Source organism: Caretta caretta, chromosome 28, assembly GCF_965140235.1.
Source record: "Caretta caretta isolate rCarCar2 chromosome 28, rCarCar1.hap1, whole genome shotgun sequence".
Classification (NCBI taxonomy): Eukaryota; Metazoa; Chordata; order Testudines; family Cheloniidae; genus Caretta; species Caretta caretta.
The window spans coordinates 12,134,796-12,152,175 of record NC_134233.1 but is presented as its reverse complement, the minus strand read 5'-3'; the positions used below and the strand labels follow the sequence as shown (position 1 = coordinate 12,152,175).

Here is a 17,380-nt window from a genome sequence, read left to right as displayed (position 1 = left end):
CAACTAATAACAAATGCTCATAAGATATTAATTAGTTCTTCTTTCATACTCGAATGCATCACTTTTGGTGTGACACCAAGAAATTATTCATTATCCCGTATAACCGTTTCTTCTCCACATGTTGAGATTATCTTTCGGCTGTAATGCCATCCTGTATTAAAATTCCAAATGGCCAATTAGCAAGCACCAAAATAAAGAACAGCCAATTATTAATCTGCCTTACCCCTAGCCCTGCCCAGGATCTCTGCATTGGTTTAAGAAATATTTTCACATAGATATTTGCAAATTGGGAAGTTTTAAATTGTGTCAGCTTCCGTCTAGAAAGAGAGAGTGGTAAGCTAAATTGCTCCAACACAGATTTCCCCATCTATGTGAGAGAAAGAATTAGAAAGAAGTAAGGAAAGTGAATCCAAGGTAGATGATTCTGACCTTTCCTTTGAAATGCTCGGTGCAGTAAATCAGTGAATATTCCCATAAGTAAACTCCTGTAAGTGACAGAAAAGAGGGCATGGGAAAAGGCTGTCAAATGTTGTGTTAAACTTTAATTCGTGAGCAAAATTGTGTGGCAATTAAATTACAACCCTAAAATACCGTAAAAGGACAGAATAACGAACAAAATGTGTGGGAAATATGGGTGTATTTCAGCAAAGCGCTTGGAATGGAGGAAGACCAAAAGTGATCAGTCGGGGGAAAAGGCACTGTTTCTGCCTAGTTTTAAACCAGGGATATTTTGCGTGTCAAGCAAACATGATAACCACCACACTACACTACAATTTACGACAGAAACCAATTGTGCCCAGATTTCTCCTTCTAAGGCTTTCTCAGCTGCCAGTGTATATCCACTCCCTCAGTTTCCTTTGAAGAACAGGACAACAAAGAACTTACTTTCCAAACTCAGACAGGCACAGAAAAGCTGCAATGTCTCATCCAATTTGCCCTTCTCACAATGAGGCCAAAACGCAGGCAAATCTCGTAAGCAAGAAACCTCACATCCACTCCACTTCTCCATGGACATTTCCCTGCCAGCTCCTCGGGAGCAACCAACAAGACAAGAAACCAAAAATGCAGTAAAATCAAGGGCACGTTTCCCACCACAGGTTTCACTGACTGCGAAGGGTCATATAGAAATGTTTTGCCTTTTCATACCTGAAGACTTGGTTATTCTCTCCTTCCCTGAACTGGAATGGAAAGCAAGGAGATAGGTGTGAGAACAAGCACTCCTAAGGAAAGGAAACAAGAAACCCAGCATATAACCCATCAGCAGGAGATTAAAACCTGGGCTACACTACACAGTTAGGCCCGCCGACAGCATTTTACGTTGTCCTAATTACCTCACGGTGCACACTACAGCCTTGTCCCATCCATGTAAGTGCCCTGCTACACCCACATAGTAACTCCAGCTCCTCAAGAGGCACGGGGATTAGGTTGGGGTCGTTAGGATAACACAGTGTCTGTGTAGACACTGCCTTACTCACAGGGGCTGCTGGCTGTCTTGCCAATGTCATGGCTTCCGGCTGGCTCCCTTCATGGCTGCCCTCCGCTCCCTGATCCCAGCGGGGCTGCACCTGCCTGGCTCCTCGCGGGGCTGCTGCACGAAAGCTCCTGGCTCCCAGCGCAGGGAGCCGAGAAGCCTGGGCCCTTGGCCCCCGCCCCCACTCCTGGCTGGGAGCAGGCAGGCAAGAAGCCCAGGTGGCCGGCTCCCACTGCAGGGAGGAGGTGGGGAGTCAAGAGCCCAGGGGGCAGCTGGGCTCCCAGTGGGCAGCTGCGCAGAGTGAAGAGCCCCGTTTCTCAGCCCCCCCACACTGCCCCTCTTCATTCGGTGGAAGCACTCCTGGTGAAGACACACTCCGACGACAGAAGAAGGGGAGTGGGGACAAACTCAAATTAAGCTTCTGCTTCCTCCATCACGATCACAAGAGAAACTGAAAGAAAACTCAAGAGGAACAAGCCTCCTCTCCTTTCATGCGCCCCCATCACAACCCTCCCTGCTTTGTTTTCTGCCTGCATTTCCTTTTGAAACTGCAATGGCTGCTCCAGAAAACAATCATGTCTCTGAATTCACAGCAACATCCTGAGGATGATAAAAGTATGAAGGAATTCATGGTCCTATATGACATAATAATAATAATTAATAATAATAATTAATACATTATTATTTGTATTGCAAGATTAATCTTTCCGTTTTGCAGATTCAGCTCCACATTGATTCTTGTTGCTCTTTGCAATGTATCTATCTATCTAGGCAACACTATTTGCTGTTGTTTCAGGTGGAGCACTCAGCGTGTTAACGTTTTTCTGACAATCTGTGTCTCGAAAATTCTAGCCAATATGCCTGGAACTTCCAAGAACCGTCAAATTATGAAGGAATTCCAGGTCCTTTTTTATATTACCATTTATCAGTAGTTATTTGTAGAGCAAAGATTAATCTTTCATTTTTTTTGATCCAGCTCTATGCTGATTCTTGTTGCTATTTGCCATGTATCTATAGCTATCTAGCTGTAAAGGCAACCGGTTTTTGCTCTTGTTTCTTTGTATTTGTACACTGCAACTTTTCAGCCCAAGCCACATGACCCTGATTAATGTGACACCAGCCAGCCATGGGTGATTCATTGCACTGTAGACATATCCCAACGTTATGTCTCCACAGCGATTAAAACACCCAGGGCACCTGTCTCAGATCCCAGGGCAGCTGACTCAGGCTTCTGGGGCTGCAGCTGCAGGGCTATAAAATGACAGTGGAGACAGATGGGCTTGAGCTCAATCTCTGAGGTCCCATGAGGGGTGAGGGTTTCCAAACCCATGCTTCAGCAGGAACACCAGTATCTGCACCCCACTTTTCAGCCCCACAGCTTGAGCTCCAGAAGCCCACATCAGGTGACCCAGGCCAGCCCTGCTGCCATCTTTATCCCGGGAGAGAGGGACTCTACGGGGACGTCTCCATTGCAGTGTCAGCCCAGGGGTGGCAGGCTGTGCTCAAAGCAGCACCCTGGAAGCCCCATAGTCACCACTCTCATAGAATCAAGGTACGATTTGTACAGAGTCGGCCTGGTGAGCTATCATTGTAAAAGTCGTGATCTGTTGAAGGCTAGTGGCTGAGTGGATGGTGTGTGCTAGGCTTGTCTGGGAAGTGGTGGAGTTTTGCTCTGGGTGCGTCACTGAAATATGTGATGAGGCTGGGAAATGGCCACCGCCAGCCTTTCCGGTGTGACGCTGGAGGAGCCAGACTCACTGCTGGCTCAGTGAAGGTATCCACGCTCCCAAGGACTCTCCCAGGAACCGTGTACAATGCGGACTCCTCCGAGACAGCCCGGAGACAATGGACACTGCTTGACTCACATCATAGCAGAGGAACTTCCTAAGAAGTTGGAAGAAACTATGAAAGAGGGGAAGAGACGTCATGACTTGGCCTCTCTCCCCCGCAATTCAACACCTTGCAACACATCTGGAGGACAAAGACTGAACTGAAATAATTCAGAGATCAGAAGAGAATAATAATAATCCATTCAAATCAAAGTCCCCAAACAGACTAGTATTGGTTTCTCAGCAGAAAACTTTCCATGTGGGGGATTTTGTTTTCCCACTCAGACCTTGCCAAGGGAAGCAAAGAGAAAATCTTTGACTTGCCTCCTTCAGAACGCTTGGCCTAGACACTCTAGCTGTGGGTCACTGTCGTGGCCTTGCTGAGAACAGGGGCATTTTAATAATTTGCAGAGGTCCCAGGGTGTTTGGGGGAGATTATGAGGCTATTACCTTTTGAGATAAAAGCTAAGAAATAGAGAACGAGACAATTCTTTCATACATCTGGCCTTTAGACATATTTCATTTAAAGCAGGGGGTCTAACATGCTGTGAGAAAGTAGAAATGTTGGAAGCTCAAATAATTCAGTTTTTTCTAGGTCTTGTGCGTGTGTAAATGGCACAACATGTTAATTTATAAGCACATCGTTCTTAACTTCATTAAATATTATGTGGTGTATTAACTATATCAAGTGCGTTGTACAATACAATGAATTTTCCATGCGTTGCCCAAAACATATTTTTAATATTATTTAAATGCACCGAACTCCTTGAACATAAAGTTGTTTATTTCATTCCTGTGCAGTGTGTTGGTAGCTCAGTTAATTGAGTTTATTGTCACTCTGTGTGTGTGTGAGGTACAACACAATAATTTAGTGATGCTGAAAACGTTCCCTTCTCCCTCCGGAACTGCCTTGGAATCACCTTCCCTTTGTAGATTAATCTACTCCTGTGTCTGTTTGAGGAAAATATGGTTTCTATGAAAAAAACTCATTGTTTATTTAAAAGGACTGACACCAAACGGCCACACTATGGGGATACAACACCATGAGTAAGAACAGGAGGACTTGTGGCACCTTAGAGACGAACAAATTTATTGGAGCATAAGCTTTCGTGAGCAACAGTTCACTTCATCAGATGCATGCAGTGGAAAATACAGTGGGGAGACTCCTATACACAGAGAACATGAAACAATGGGGGTTACCCTACACACTGTAACGAGAGTGATCAGGTAAGGTGAGCTATTACTAGGAGGAGAGCCGGGTGGGGTGGGGATAACCTTTTGTAGTGATCATTGGAATTAATTTGCAAACTGGATACAAACTTAGGCTTGAATAAAGACTGGGAGTGGATGGGTCATTACACAAAGTAAAACTATTTCCCCATGTTTATTTCCCGCCCCCACTGTTCTCACATGTTCTTGTCAACTGCTGGCAATGGCTGACCTTGATTACCACTGGAAATCCGAGAAAAAAGACTAGAAACCACTCTGCTCTCGCCACCCTCCCATCCATCTAACACAGACACACAGACTTTTCTAAGGCATTAACTTTTCCTTCTCCTTTATGATTCTTTAATGCCTCTGGAAATACCAATTCCTAGAGGCCCCTTTCACAGAGCAAACAACCACAGAGCAATGAGAAAGCTAGGGGCTGCCAGGTTGTTGAGGGCAAGTCTTGAAAGGGATGCACAAACAATCCAGCTGGATCCCCGGCAACCAGATGTGGGGATTAGCTGCACAGCTGTGGCTGCTGCTCTGAGGGGAGCGGCATAAACTACCTGCCTGTGGATGCAGCCCACCAGCTGGTTCTCCTGGGGCAGATGGTGAGTGGTATGGCAGGGATGCTGCACCGGCTGGGGTCTGAAATATGAACAGGGGTCTAAGGAACCTCAGCATCACAGTCATCAGGAGTCCAAGCTGCTTGGGGTGAGCTTGTGGGCAATGGCCCAACTGGATTGTTTGTGCATCCCTTTCGCCACGTCCCTTGTGATCCACCAGGGCTTGCAGCACCATGGAAGAGTACCCCTTGCGGTTTATGTAGTGGCCGCCCCGCTGTTCCGGGGCCAAGAGAGGGATATGCGTTATGTCTATCACCCCGCCGCAGTCAGGGAACCCCAGCGCATTAAAGCCATCCACAATGGTCCGCACATTTCCCAAAGTCACGACCCTTGATAGCAGCTGGTCAATGATTGTGTTGGCTACTTAGATCACAGCAGCCCCCACAGTAGATTTCCCCACTCCAAACTGATTCCCAACTGACCGGTAGCTGTCGGGCGTTGCAAGCTTCCGCAGGGCTATGGCCACTCCCTTCCCAACTGTGAGGGTGGCTCTCATTTTGGTGTCTTTGCGCTTCAGGGCAGGGGACAGCAAGTCGCAAAGCTCCATGAAAGTGGCCCTTACGCATACAAAAGTTTCTCAGCCACTGGGAATCATCCCACACCTGCAACGCGATGAGGCCCCAGCAGTCTGTGCTTGTTTCCTGGGCCCAGAATCGGCGTGCCACGGCATGAACCTGGCCCAGCACCACCATGATCTCCCAATTGCCACACGCCGTGCCATCTTTGTCCATGTCCTCATCAGTATAGTAATCACACCGTCGTCGTTTCCTCGCCCCGTTTTGCAGGGACTGCACATACTGCTGGATAATGTGCGAGGTATTTACAATGGTCAAAACTGTGGCAGGGGAAGAGGTGCTGTTTGGTTCGTGGTAGCCGAAGAAAGGCGGGAAATGGTGGTCTTCTGTGGCTTTCACGGAGGTGGGAGCCCAGGACAGACAACCCGGAGAAGCTCGGAAGCGTGGCACCAGCGGGAGAGCAGAGTTGGAGGCAGAAGAGTTCGATGAGGAAGAGAAAGAGCAGATAGTAGAGATTACATCGGAAGGGGAGAGGAAATGAGAGGCGGATTCATAGTTGCAGGAGAGCAAGCGGTGCACCGTCTGCTGAAAGCAGTACGGCGTCTGCATGCCAAAAAGGCGTGCAACGATTGTCTACCAGAGCTTCCTGATGACACGCACCAGAAACACCCGCAAGAATGTTTTTGCCCCATCGTGCACTGGGAGCGTAACCCAGAATTCCAGTGGGCGGCGGGAACTGCAGGAACTGTGGGATAGCGACCCACGGTGCACCCGCTCCGACGTTCGATGCTAGCCTCGGGACTGTGGACGCACTCTGCCGAATTCACGCGCTTTAGTGGGGACACCGAAGACTGAATGTCTAAAATAGCTCCCGAAATTTCGAATCGAATAATTTTGAACTAATTTCGTACTGTACACGTACCGTTAGAAAAGTCTTTGTGTGTGTGTTAGATGGATGGGAGGGTGTCTAGAAACCACTCAGCTCTAGTCTTTTTTTCTCTGATTTCCGTTAGAAAATCTAAAGCAGGGAGCAAGAAGAGTTGCCTTCTCTGAGGCTTGAACTCAGGACCTTCAGATTATGAGACTGATGCGCTGCCCGCTGCGCTAAGAAGGCTTGGAAGAGCTTTAGGCTCGGTGCTTATAGAACCAGCTGAGCAGCGGGGAACAGCAGAGCAGCAAACAGCAGGAGTTTGCCTGGGAGTTCACCTGGAGTGAGCCCACTGAGGCTTACACCCTAACGACTTCTCTGAGGAATTACTGCATCTCCGGAGGAAGCTCATAGTAGGAAGGTAATATGGATGGGGAGTGTTCAACTGTTGTGACCTGCACTGGATGTGCCATGTTTGTCTTTCTTCCAGAGGACAGAAGCGACTTTGTCTGTACAAAGTGCAAGCTGGTCTCCCTACTGGAAGAGAAGGTTCAAGGTCTGGAGCAACAGGTATCGACCCTGCGTTGCATAAGAGACACTGAAGATTTCCTGGACAGACGTCAGGATATGCTTCTATGGGCACAAGGTTCTGAAGATTCAGAGCAGGCTGCGCAGCAGGGAGAGGAGGACTGTGAAGAAATCTGGCAACATGTGACCTCCAGAAGAAGAAGGGGGAAAGTCCATGTACCAGCAAAGCGGACACAGGTAAGTAACCATTTTCATGTTCTCTCCACAGGTACCATTGCGGGGAGTGGCCCAGATGTTACGTCTGGGGGAAGGGAGCAGAAGGAGACTCCGCCAGTTGAAAGGCATGAGATGCACTGTCCTAAGGTTGGGGGTTCCACGACCATCACTCCCAAGAGAAGGAGGTGGGTGGTGGTGGTCGGGGACTCTCTCCTCAGGAGGACTGAGTCATCTATCTGCCGCCCTGACCGGGAAAACAGAGAAGTCTGCTGCTTGCCGGGGGCTAAGAGTCGCGATGTGACGGAGAGACTGCCGAGACTCATCAAGCCCTCGGACCGCTACCCCTTCCTGCTTTTCCACGTGGGCACCAATGATACTGCCAAGAATTACCTTGAGCGGATCACTGCAGACTACGTGGCTCTGGGAAGAAGGATAAAGGAGTTTGAGGTGCAAGTGGTGTTCTCGTCCATCCTCCCCGTGGAAGGAAAAGGCCTGGGTAGAGACCGTCAAATCGTGGAAGTCAAGGAATGGCTACACAGGTGGTGTCGGAGAGAAGGCTTTGGATTCTTCAATCATGGGATGGTGTTCCAAGAAGGAGGAATGCTAGGCAGAGACGGGCTCCACTTAACGAAGAGAGGGAAGAGCATCTTCGTGAGCAGGCTGGCTAACCTAGTGAGGAGGGCTTTAAACTAGGTTCACCAGGGAAAGGAGACCAAAGCCCTGAGGTAAGTGGGGAAGCGGGATACCGGGAGGAAGCACGAGCTGGAGCGTGTGAGAGGGGAGGGCTCCTGCCTCATACTGAGAACAAGGGGCGGTCAGCGGGTTATCTCAAGTGCCTATATACAAATGCACAAAGCCTGGGACACAAGCAGGGAGAACTGGAGATCCTGGCAAAGTCAGGGAATTATGATGTGATTGAAATAACGGAGACTTGGTGGGATAACTCGCATGACTGGAGTGCTGTCATGGATGGATATAAACTGTTCAGGAAGGACAGGGAGGCCAGAAAAGGTGGGGGAGTTGCACTGTATGTAAGGGAGCAGTATGACTGCTCAGAGCTCAAGTATGAAACTGTAGAAAAACCTGAGAGTCTCTGGATTAAGTTTAGAAGCCTGAGCAACAAGAGTGATGTCGTGGTGGGAGTCTCCTGTAGACCACCAGACCAGGGGGATGAGGTGGATGAGGCTTTCTTCCGGCAACTCGCAGAAGCTACAAGATGGCACGCCCTGGTTCTCATGGGCGACTTCAATCATCCTGATATCAGCTGGGAGAGCAATACAGCGGTGCACAGACAATCCAGGAAGTTTTTGGAAACTGTAGGGGACAATTTCCTGGTGCAAGTGCTGGAGGAACCGACGAGGGGCAGAGCTCTTCTTGACCTGCTGCTCACAAACCGGGAAGAATTAGTAGGGGAAGCAAAAGTGGATGGGAACCTGGGAGGCAGTGACCATGAGATGGTCGAGTTCACGATCCTGACACAAGGAGGAAAGGAAAGCAGCAAAATACGGACTCTGAACTTCAGAAAAGCAGACTTTGACTCCCTCAGGGAACTGATGGGAAAGATCCCCTGGGAGAATAATATGAGGGGGAAAGGAGTCCAGGAGAGCTGGCTGTATTTTAAAGAATCCTTATTGAGGTTACAGAGACAAACCATCCCGATGTGTAGAAAGAATAGTAAATATGGTAGGCGACCAGCTTGGCTTAACAGAGAAATCCTTGCTGATTTTAAACACAAAAAAGAGGCTTACAAGAAGTGGAAGATTGGACAAATGACCACGGATGAGTATATAAATATTGCTCAGGCATGCAGAAGTGAAATCAGGAAGGCCAAATCACACCTGGAGTTGCAGCTAGCGAGCGAAGTTAAGAGTAACAAGGAGGGTTTCTTCAGGTATTTTGGCAATAAGAAGAAAGCCAAGGAAACTGTGGGCCCATTACTAAATGAGAGAGGCAACCTAGTGACAGAGGATGTGGAAAAAGCTAACATACTCAATGCTTTTTTTGCCTCTGTCTTCACGAACAAGGTCAGCTCCCAGATGACTGCACTGGGCAGCACAGCATTCGGAGGAGTTGGCAAGCCCTCTGTGAAGAAAGAAGTGGTTCGGGACTATTTAGAAAAAGTGGACATGCACAAGTCCATGGGGCCAGATGAGCTGCATCCGAGAGTGCTAAAGGAATTGACGCATGTGATTGCACAGCCATTGGCTATTATCTTTGAAAACTCATGGCGATCGGGGGAAGTCCCGGAAGATTGGAAAAAGGCTAATGTAGTGCCCATCTTTAAAAAAGGGAAGAAGGAGGATCCTGGGAACTACAGGCCAGTCAGCCTCATCTCAGTCCCTGGAAAAATCATGGAGCATGTCCTCAAGGAATCAATTCTGAAGCACTTAGAGGAGAGGAAAGTGATCAGGAACAGTCAGCATGGATTCACCAAGGGCAAGTCATGCCTGACTAATCTAATTGCCGTCTATGATGAGATAACTGGCTCTGTGGATGAGGGGAAAGCAGTGGACATGTTGTTCCTTGACTTTAGCAAAGCTTTTGACACTGTCTCCCACAGTATTCTTGCCAGCAAGTTAAAGAAGTATGGTCTGGATGAATGCACTATAAGGTGGATAGAAAGCTGGCTAGATTGTCGGGCTCAACGGGTAGTGATCAATGGCTCCATGTCTAGTTGGCAGCCGGTATCTAGCGGAGTGCCCCAAGGGTCGGTCCTGGGGCTGGTTTTGTTCAATATCTTCATAAATGATCTGGAGGATGGCGTGGATTGCACTCTCAGCAAATTTGTGGATGACACTAAATTGGGAGGAGTGGTAGATACGCTGGAGGGTAGGGATAGGATACAGAGGGCCCTAGACAAATTGGAGGATTGGGCCAAAAGAAATCTGAGGAGGTTCAACAAGGACAAGTGCAGAGTCCTGCACGTAGGACGGAAGAATCCCATGCACCGCTACAGACTAGGGACCGAATGGCTCGGCAGCAGTTCTGCAGAGAAGGACCTAGGGTGACAGTGGACGAGAGGCTGGAGATGAGTCAACAGTGTGCCCTTGTTGCCAAGAAGGCCAATGGCATTTTGGGGTGTATAAGTAGGGGCATTGCAAGCAGATCGAGGGACGTGATCGTTCCCCTCTTTTCGACATTGGTGAGGCCTCATCTGGAGTACTGTGTCCAGTTTTGGGCCCCACACTTCAAGAAGGATGTGGAGAAATTGGAGAGAGTCCAGCAAAGGGCAACAAAAATGATTAGGGGACTGGAACACATGAGTTATGAGGAGAGGCTGAGGGAACTGGGATTGTTTAGTCTACGGAAGAGAAGAATGAGGTGGGATTTGATAGCTGCTTTTAACTACCTGAAAGGTGGATCCAAAGAGGATGGATCTAGACTATTCTCAGTGATAGCAGATGACAGGACAAGGAGGAATGGTCTCAAGTTGCAGTGGGGGAGATTTAGGTTGGATATTTGGAAAAACTTTTTCACAAGGAGGGTGGTGAAACACTGGAATGCGTTACCTAGGGAAGTGGTGGAATCCCCTTTCTTAGAAGTTTCTAAGGTCAGGCTTGACAAAGCCCTGGCTGGAATGATTTAGTTGGGGTTGGTCCTGCTCTGGGCAGGGGGTTGGTCTAGATACCTCCTGAGGGCCCTTCCAACCCTGATCTTCTATGATTCTATGACCCTCCTCCAGGAGTGACAGAGCCTGGCATGTGCTGGAAGAAGCGGGGAGCTCTGGTGCCCACAGACCTGTCCTGGCAGCTTTCTCAGCAGCAAAGAAATCAATTCTCCCTGCCCCTGAGCAACCCACCCACAGCTAATGGCAGCATTGGTGGGGGGTCCCAAGCTTTGCACCAACGTCCACATTTCAGACCTTCCTCTCATGGCACTTTCCATGTGAATTAGGACAAGCAAGCTGGGGAAGCTCCATGGGGTAATAGAAACCAGGGCTGCAGGGAAGGCTTGAATTCACAACCCCAGCAACATTGCCCTTTGCACTAACCACTTGCACCCCTGCAGGGGCTCCTTGGACAGCATTGGGAAGTCGGCCGTGATCGGTCTCTGTGGTTCGCACCTTTGCCTGGCAATTGAAAGGCTGCCGGTTCAAATGTCACTCAAGATGTGGCTTTCCAGCAATGAGACTCCAGTCCATTTTAAAAGGAAGAAAATCTCCTCTATTCTCTATTCTCGTCTAGCCCCATTTGACTCCTTCAGCCTGTCTCCCTCCTCTCCCCCGTCAGACTCTTTCCTTCCCCATTGGAGCCATGCAGAGGGGAGCCCCAGTCAGTCTCTGTCACCGAGAGTCTGTATCCCATAAGGGGAGGGAGGGGTTGCTGTAAAGCATTGATAATGGGTGGGGGAGAGGTGTGCGTGTTTAGGGGGAGAAAGGCTGGAGAACTAACAGTGGGGCCCAGAGAGATTCCCCCACAGACTGGGGAGATCCCCTGCTGCCCACCATCACTCAGCTCTGGGAAGAACAACTTGGGATTGCTTGGGGAAGCCACCTTTAAAAACACAAGTGTTCCATGCTAGTTACATTGTAATAAGACCAAAGCCGCCTCAAACCCAGTGTCACAATCACTGGGACGACTTTGTCCTGACATTTTACCGGCCGCAGCCACAAAGTGAGTCAAATTACGGCTCCCGTTCGGCGTCAAGGCCCACAGACGAACCCGGAGGCTTTTCCTTCCTCAGGTTCTGCCGTCATTTCAGTGCTGGCCTGTTCCGAGATTCGTCGTTGTGCAAAGCAGCATCAGGCCCTGAAACTGGGCGAGCCCAGAGCAGAGGCTGCCTTCATTTAACTTTCCAAAAACCAACCTGCCGAAACGTGGATTAGCACCCATGCTCCTCCAGCCGCAGGGGAGGCGCCTCATCTGGGCCCCTGGTGCCCATGCTCCAGCAACATAAAACCACGGGGGCCTGGCTCCACCAAAGTCCGGGGCCCGGTGTCTCCCCCAGCCCCGCCTGCTGCCCCCGGGCAATTTAAAAGGGCCCGGGAACCCCCACCGCCATCACCGGCAGCACAAGGGGGCTAAGGCGGCTTCCTGCCCACCCTCGCTCCATGTAACCCTTCTGCCCGTCAGAGTTGGCAGCAACAAGGGCCGGGTTCAATATCTAGGGGATCCATTCCAATAACACAATGCAAACCGGCTCGAGCCCCCACCCAGTGACCTGGGACAAATATGTACCACCCCCGCTGAGCGCCTCCCAGAGGCAATACTTCCCCTCTTGCAAGCACCTAGTCTGAGTGTATCAAAAAGCCTTTTAAAAACAGAGAGAAACAATGTGGCATTATGTTGGGGAAACAGCACCAACAGGATTCATAACACAACCCACGAGCAAAAAAAACAAACCCACCCCAAGCAAATTGGGGCATGCCCTTTCCCTTTGGTTCTTGAGTCCAGCAACCCCAAATCGTCCAACGTCCCAAAAGTCCAATGACCCAAAAGTCTCTGTCCCTGGTCAGGGCAGCCCCAAAGTTCAAAAGTTTATCTGCAGAGCTTTACCTCCCAACCTGGGTGGAGATGGGGGTGGGGGTAAAAGGCACCTTACATGATCTGAAGCTGACCGCCCCACAGCTCCATAGGCCTCCGCTCCACCAGCCGCCCCACAAACTGCTTCGCTCAGCTCCGCTCCGCGGCCCACCAGCAGCTCCTGCCGTCCCATGAACTGCTCCACCAGCCTGTCCACGAGGCACTCCAGCCGTCCCGCAAACTTCTCCACAATATATTTTCAGGCTCCCCCACTACTTAACACAACACTCAGTGATTTCAGCTTTTAGTCAGTTCAGCTTTTTAGTGAAGTCAGCTTGTAGTAGGGGAGCCTCAGTGCTGGTCCACCATTAGCCCAAAGTGAGCTCAGCAGCCTGTAACGAGACCCCTAATGGAATCCAGATTAGCTCTGAGATTCCACAGTGGAGAGACAAAAGGAAGGACAATTAACATGCAACGCCCTCATCAAGGAACCCATACCACAAAGCACTAATACTTGTCCCCACCCTCTCTCAATTCACAGAGTTTTGGAACCCATGACCCTTGCCTAGCGAGTGCTACTTAGTTGATGGTGAGTCCCTCCATCATAACAAAAAGCCAAGTACAGTTCCCAGCACAGTTCCCATAATCAGGGTAATAACAATTTATTCTTCCTGCCCCAATAACAGAGACACTGGGGATCCCACAGCAGCCAAAGTGACCATTTGGGCAGCTATGGCCTTGTTCTAGGCGGGGTGGGTGTGCCTATGCAAATGAGATCGGCCCCTGAAGTTCTTTTCCACAACTTGCCAGACTTCACCACCAGATGTCAGGGTGAGGCTCACCCTGACACTGCTTACACTCCGTGTGGCCTGCCAGTCTCGGAAGCGGCTGGCGCATCCCTGCAGCCCCGGGGGTGGGGGGATCTCCACACGCTGCCCCCGCCCCGAGGGCCGACTCTGCCATCTGTGGCAATGGGAGCTGCTGGGGTGGTGTCCGTGGGCAGCGATGGGCAGAGACCCCCCACCTAGAAGCTGCTGCCAGAGGGGGGTGTGGGTCGCTTTTGGGAGATGCCTGAGGTAAGAGCTGCACCCCTCACTCTCTCCCGCACCCCAAGCCCCAGCCCAGACCCCACCCCCCTGCACCCAAACTCCCTCCCAGAGTCCACCCCCTGCACTCCCTCCTGCACCCTACCCCCATGCCCCAGTCCAGAGCCCACACCCCACACCCAAACTTCCTCCCAGAGCCTGCGCCCGCACCCCCTCCTGCACCCCAACCCCCAACCCCAACCCAGATCCCGCACCCAAACTTCCTCCCACAGGCCTCCCCCCACACCTGCTCTCGCACCCCAACCCTCTTCCCCAGTCCAGAGCCCACCCCCTGCACCCAACTCCCTCCCAGAGCCCGACCTGCACCCTCTCCTGCACCCCAACCCCCTCCCCCAGCCCAGAGCCCACACCTGAACTCCCTCCCAGAACCTGGCCACCCCACCCGTTCCTGCACCCAACGCCCTGCCCCAGCCCAGAGCCCACACCACGCACCCAAACTCCCTCCCAGAGCCTGCCCCCACACCTGCTCCTGCACCCCAACCCCCTGCCCCAGCCCAGACCCCACACCCTGCATTCCCTCCTGCACCCCAACCCCCTGCCGCAACCCACAGACCAAACTCCCTCCCAGAGCCCAACCCCTTTCCCTCTCCCTCCCATACCCAAACTCCATCCCAGAGCCTTAGGCAGATGTGGGGGGAGGTGGACGGGGAGGCAGGACTTGGTCCCATTCTGGAAACCACCAAAAATTGTAGAAACCTGCCGCCCCTGTCCAGCCCAACCTTCTGCGGGTGCCCCTCAGGCCCCACCCGTGCAGGGTTTGAAGCTTGCATTGCTTAAATTCCAGGACGCTGGGGGACTTCAGCTCCCCTTTGTCCAGCGGGAACCTTCACCCCACTCCCAACCAGATTCTTGTCCATGGGATGACTGTCGGGGGGCTGGGCCCCTCTTTGTCTTTTCTCTCTGGGACAGGCCAGGGTACCTAGACCTGGGGTATCTGAGCACCCAGGACCTTCTATGGAGATGCCCTTCCCCTTCCCCTTCTGTGTCCCATCTGTCATTGACTCCAGCCTGTTTTTGATCCATCGTCAGCACCATCCCAAGCCAGCTGCACCCGCCTCAAAAAGACAGTGTCCCCTGATGGGTGTAAATCACTGAGCTCTCTCCTCTCTGAGCACTGACTGCCCCTCCGTCTCCTTGCCCCTCAGTCTGGGCAGACGGGACCTTTCCCTCCAGGGCTGGAGGATTCCCCCTTCTCATCCGCTACTGTCCCAAGCCACCCCTTGGGTGGGAATCTTAAATGTACCAAGGTGACTTAGGAGCAGAAACCCCCACAGACCTTCCGTGCAATGGGCACCTGCCACGCACTGAGCAGGACTGAAACTCCTGCAGGGAGACTGCTGGGCCACATCCCCTCTGGGCCTGAGCAAAGCAGCAGGGTGAAAAGAGAACTTGGAGATGCTGGGGATCGAACCCAGGGCCTCATACATGCAAAGCATGCGCTCTGCCACTGAGCTAGGGGCTGTTTGGGATGGGTTATGCTCAGAGCCCTCCTGTTTCCAGAGCCTCCAGGGGCCTAACGGCAGCATGGGGGACACATTCCCTGCTCTGAGGGCCAAACCCTCTGTCCTGGAGGTTGCTGGTTCTCAGGGGTCACTTTGTAGCAGGGCCAGTTTCTCTATGTGGGGGAGAGAGAGGGCCTGCCCTGGACTCCGGGTGCAGAGATACACTCGGCCCTCTCCCCTGCATTGACTGGCTGGAGCTGCCAGCCCCTGCTGTAAGGTAACGGCGCTGGGGGGGTGGGGGCGCTGTGAGTCGCTCAACACCTCACCCCGGTGGAAGAAGTTGGGGGGGGGGGAGTTTCTCGGATCTGCTATTTCCACCTGCCTGTAAAGTCCAGCTTTCCCCAGCACATTCACTGCAGTGCACTCGGGTCACTGTTTCCATGGCTGACAGCAAAGAATTGCTCCCAGTTTCCTTTCTATCTGCAGCACGATTAGCCTGTGTCCGTGGTTAATGAGGTGGAACTAGTTGTCGGTGGTTATTCATTCCCCACCTGGACAATTCACACAGTCCCTTTCCTGCTCAAATCCCCAGCACCTCAGTGATCCCGGTAGCAGGGATTAGGTTTTCCCTGAGGCCCTGAGATTCTCAGGGTCCTTTTTTCCCTCCACCTGGAGTGAACTCAGCTTTTTCCCCATCCCAGACACTCCATGAAATAACAACAGCAGCATAAAGAAAGCGGGGAGGGAACCATCTCCCGGCCAGGGCTGGAGGTGCCCAGGGCCCCCTGCTTCTCCGTTGTTTCCATCGCAGAAGAGAAAGGTTCCTTGGAATTTGACACTCTGCTTTCCACAAGGGACAGAGAAAGATCTTGATGTTCCTGCGTCTGCACAAAGAAAATTGTCCTTCTGTGTGAAAGAGAGGCAGGAAATGGCTGTTTCTACCCAAATGATCAACGAGACCGAAAGTGACGCTGTGCAATTAACGATCTGGTACTACACTAACTCTGCGGTTACTTAGATGCAGCCACAACCGGCTCTGTGGTTGGTAACCTTACAGAGACGCTGCGGGTGATCATGAACTCGAAGCACAATCCCTTTAAACAGCTGCCATTGGAATGTAACACAGACTAGTCCATTCCTCCCAAGGGGATGGGGTTCTTGTTCTTCTGCACATTGTAGCCCATGGAGACCAAGGATCTGCAAATGTGCCTTCATGTGTCTTTGTTTCATTGATGAAAACATAAACTAGACACTCAGAGGATTGGAACTGATTTCAGATGAGGGACCTGTTTGCTAGGTTTCTATGGATTTGCACAGGAAAACACTGAGTGTTTCCATTCATCCCTATTCAGTGGAGCTCCCGAACATAATGGAAATGTGCTTATTTTTGTTAAGGGAACAGGCTTGTAAGGGGGCACTTGGATTTGAACCAAGGACTACTTAAGCTGCAGTCAAACACTCAACCACTGAGCTACACCCCCCATGGCATTGGCATAGGCAAGTCAGTGATCTTAAGGATTTTGAAGGACAGGCCCTGCTCAGAGAGCTCCTTTTCCATTCCCAGACCACGGGTGGTTTTAAAAATGGGGTTTGATTAAACTTTATCTATACATGTAGACCCCACAGCTTGCCCACCCACCGACACAGCTTCTCCCACTGACACAGCTCCCATCTCTTGGGGAGGTGGATTAACTACACGGACGGGACAGCTCTCTCCCATCCCCTTAGAGCATCTTCATTAGTTATGAATAAGTAGGAAATAACCGACTGAATGGACAGCAACCAATTTATCAAATATTGCTGAGCCTGCATTCAATATGGGTAACTGGTCATATTGGGCTGCATTAGGAGGAGCATTGCCAGCAGATTGAGGGAAGTGATTATTCCCCTCTATTCGGCACTGATGAGGCCACATCTGGAGCATTGCGCCCAGTTTTCAGAGCCCCCTCCCACTACAGAAAGAAATTGGAGAGAGTCCAGGGAAGGGCAACAAAAATGATTAGGGGACTGGAACACATGACTTACGAGGAGAGGCTGAGGGAACTGGGATTATTTCGTCTGCAGAAGAGAAGAGTGAGAAGGATTTGATAGCTGCTTTCAACTACCTG

At 51.0% G+C, this 17,380-nt stretch overlaps 2 non-coding genes across 2 annotated transcripts; both read right to left on the bottom strand.

Annotated features, from left to right (window-relative positions):
- Window positions 1-6,691: 6,691 nt before the first annotated feature.
- Window positions 6,692-6,764, bottom strand: TRNAM-CAU (transfer RNA methionine (anticodon CAU)). Its single transcript has one exon. It is a non-coding gene; the product is annotated as a tRNA-Met (tRNA).
- Window positions 6,765-16,681: 9,917 nt separating this feature from the next.
- Window positions 16,682-16,753, bottom strand: TRNAC-GCA (transfer RNA cysteine (anticodon GCA)). Its single transcript has one exon. It is a non-coding gene; the product is annotated as a tRNA-Cys (tRNA).
- Between the last annotated feature and the right edge of the window lie 627 nt (window positions 16,754-17,380).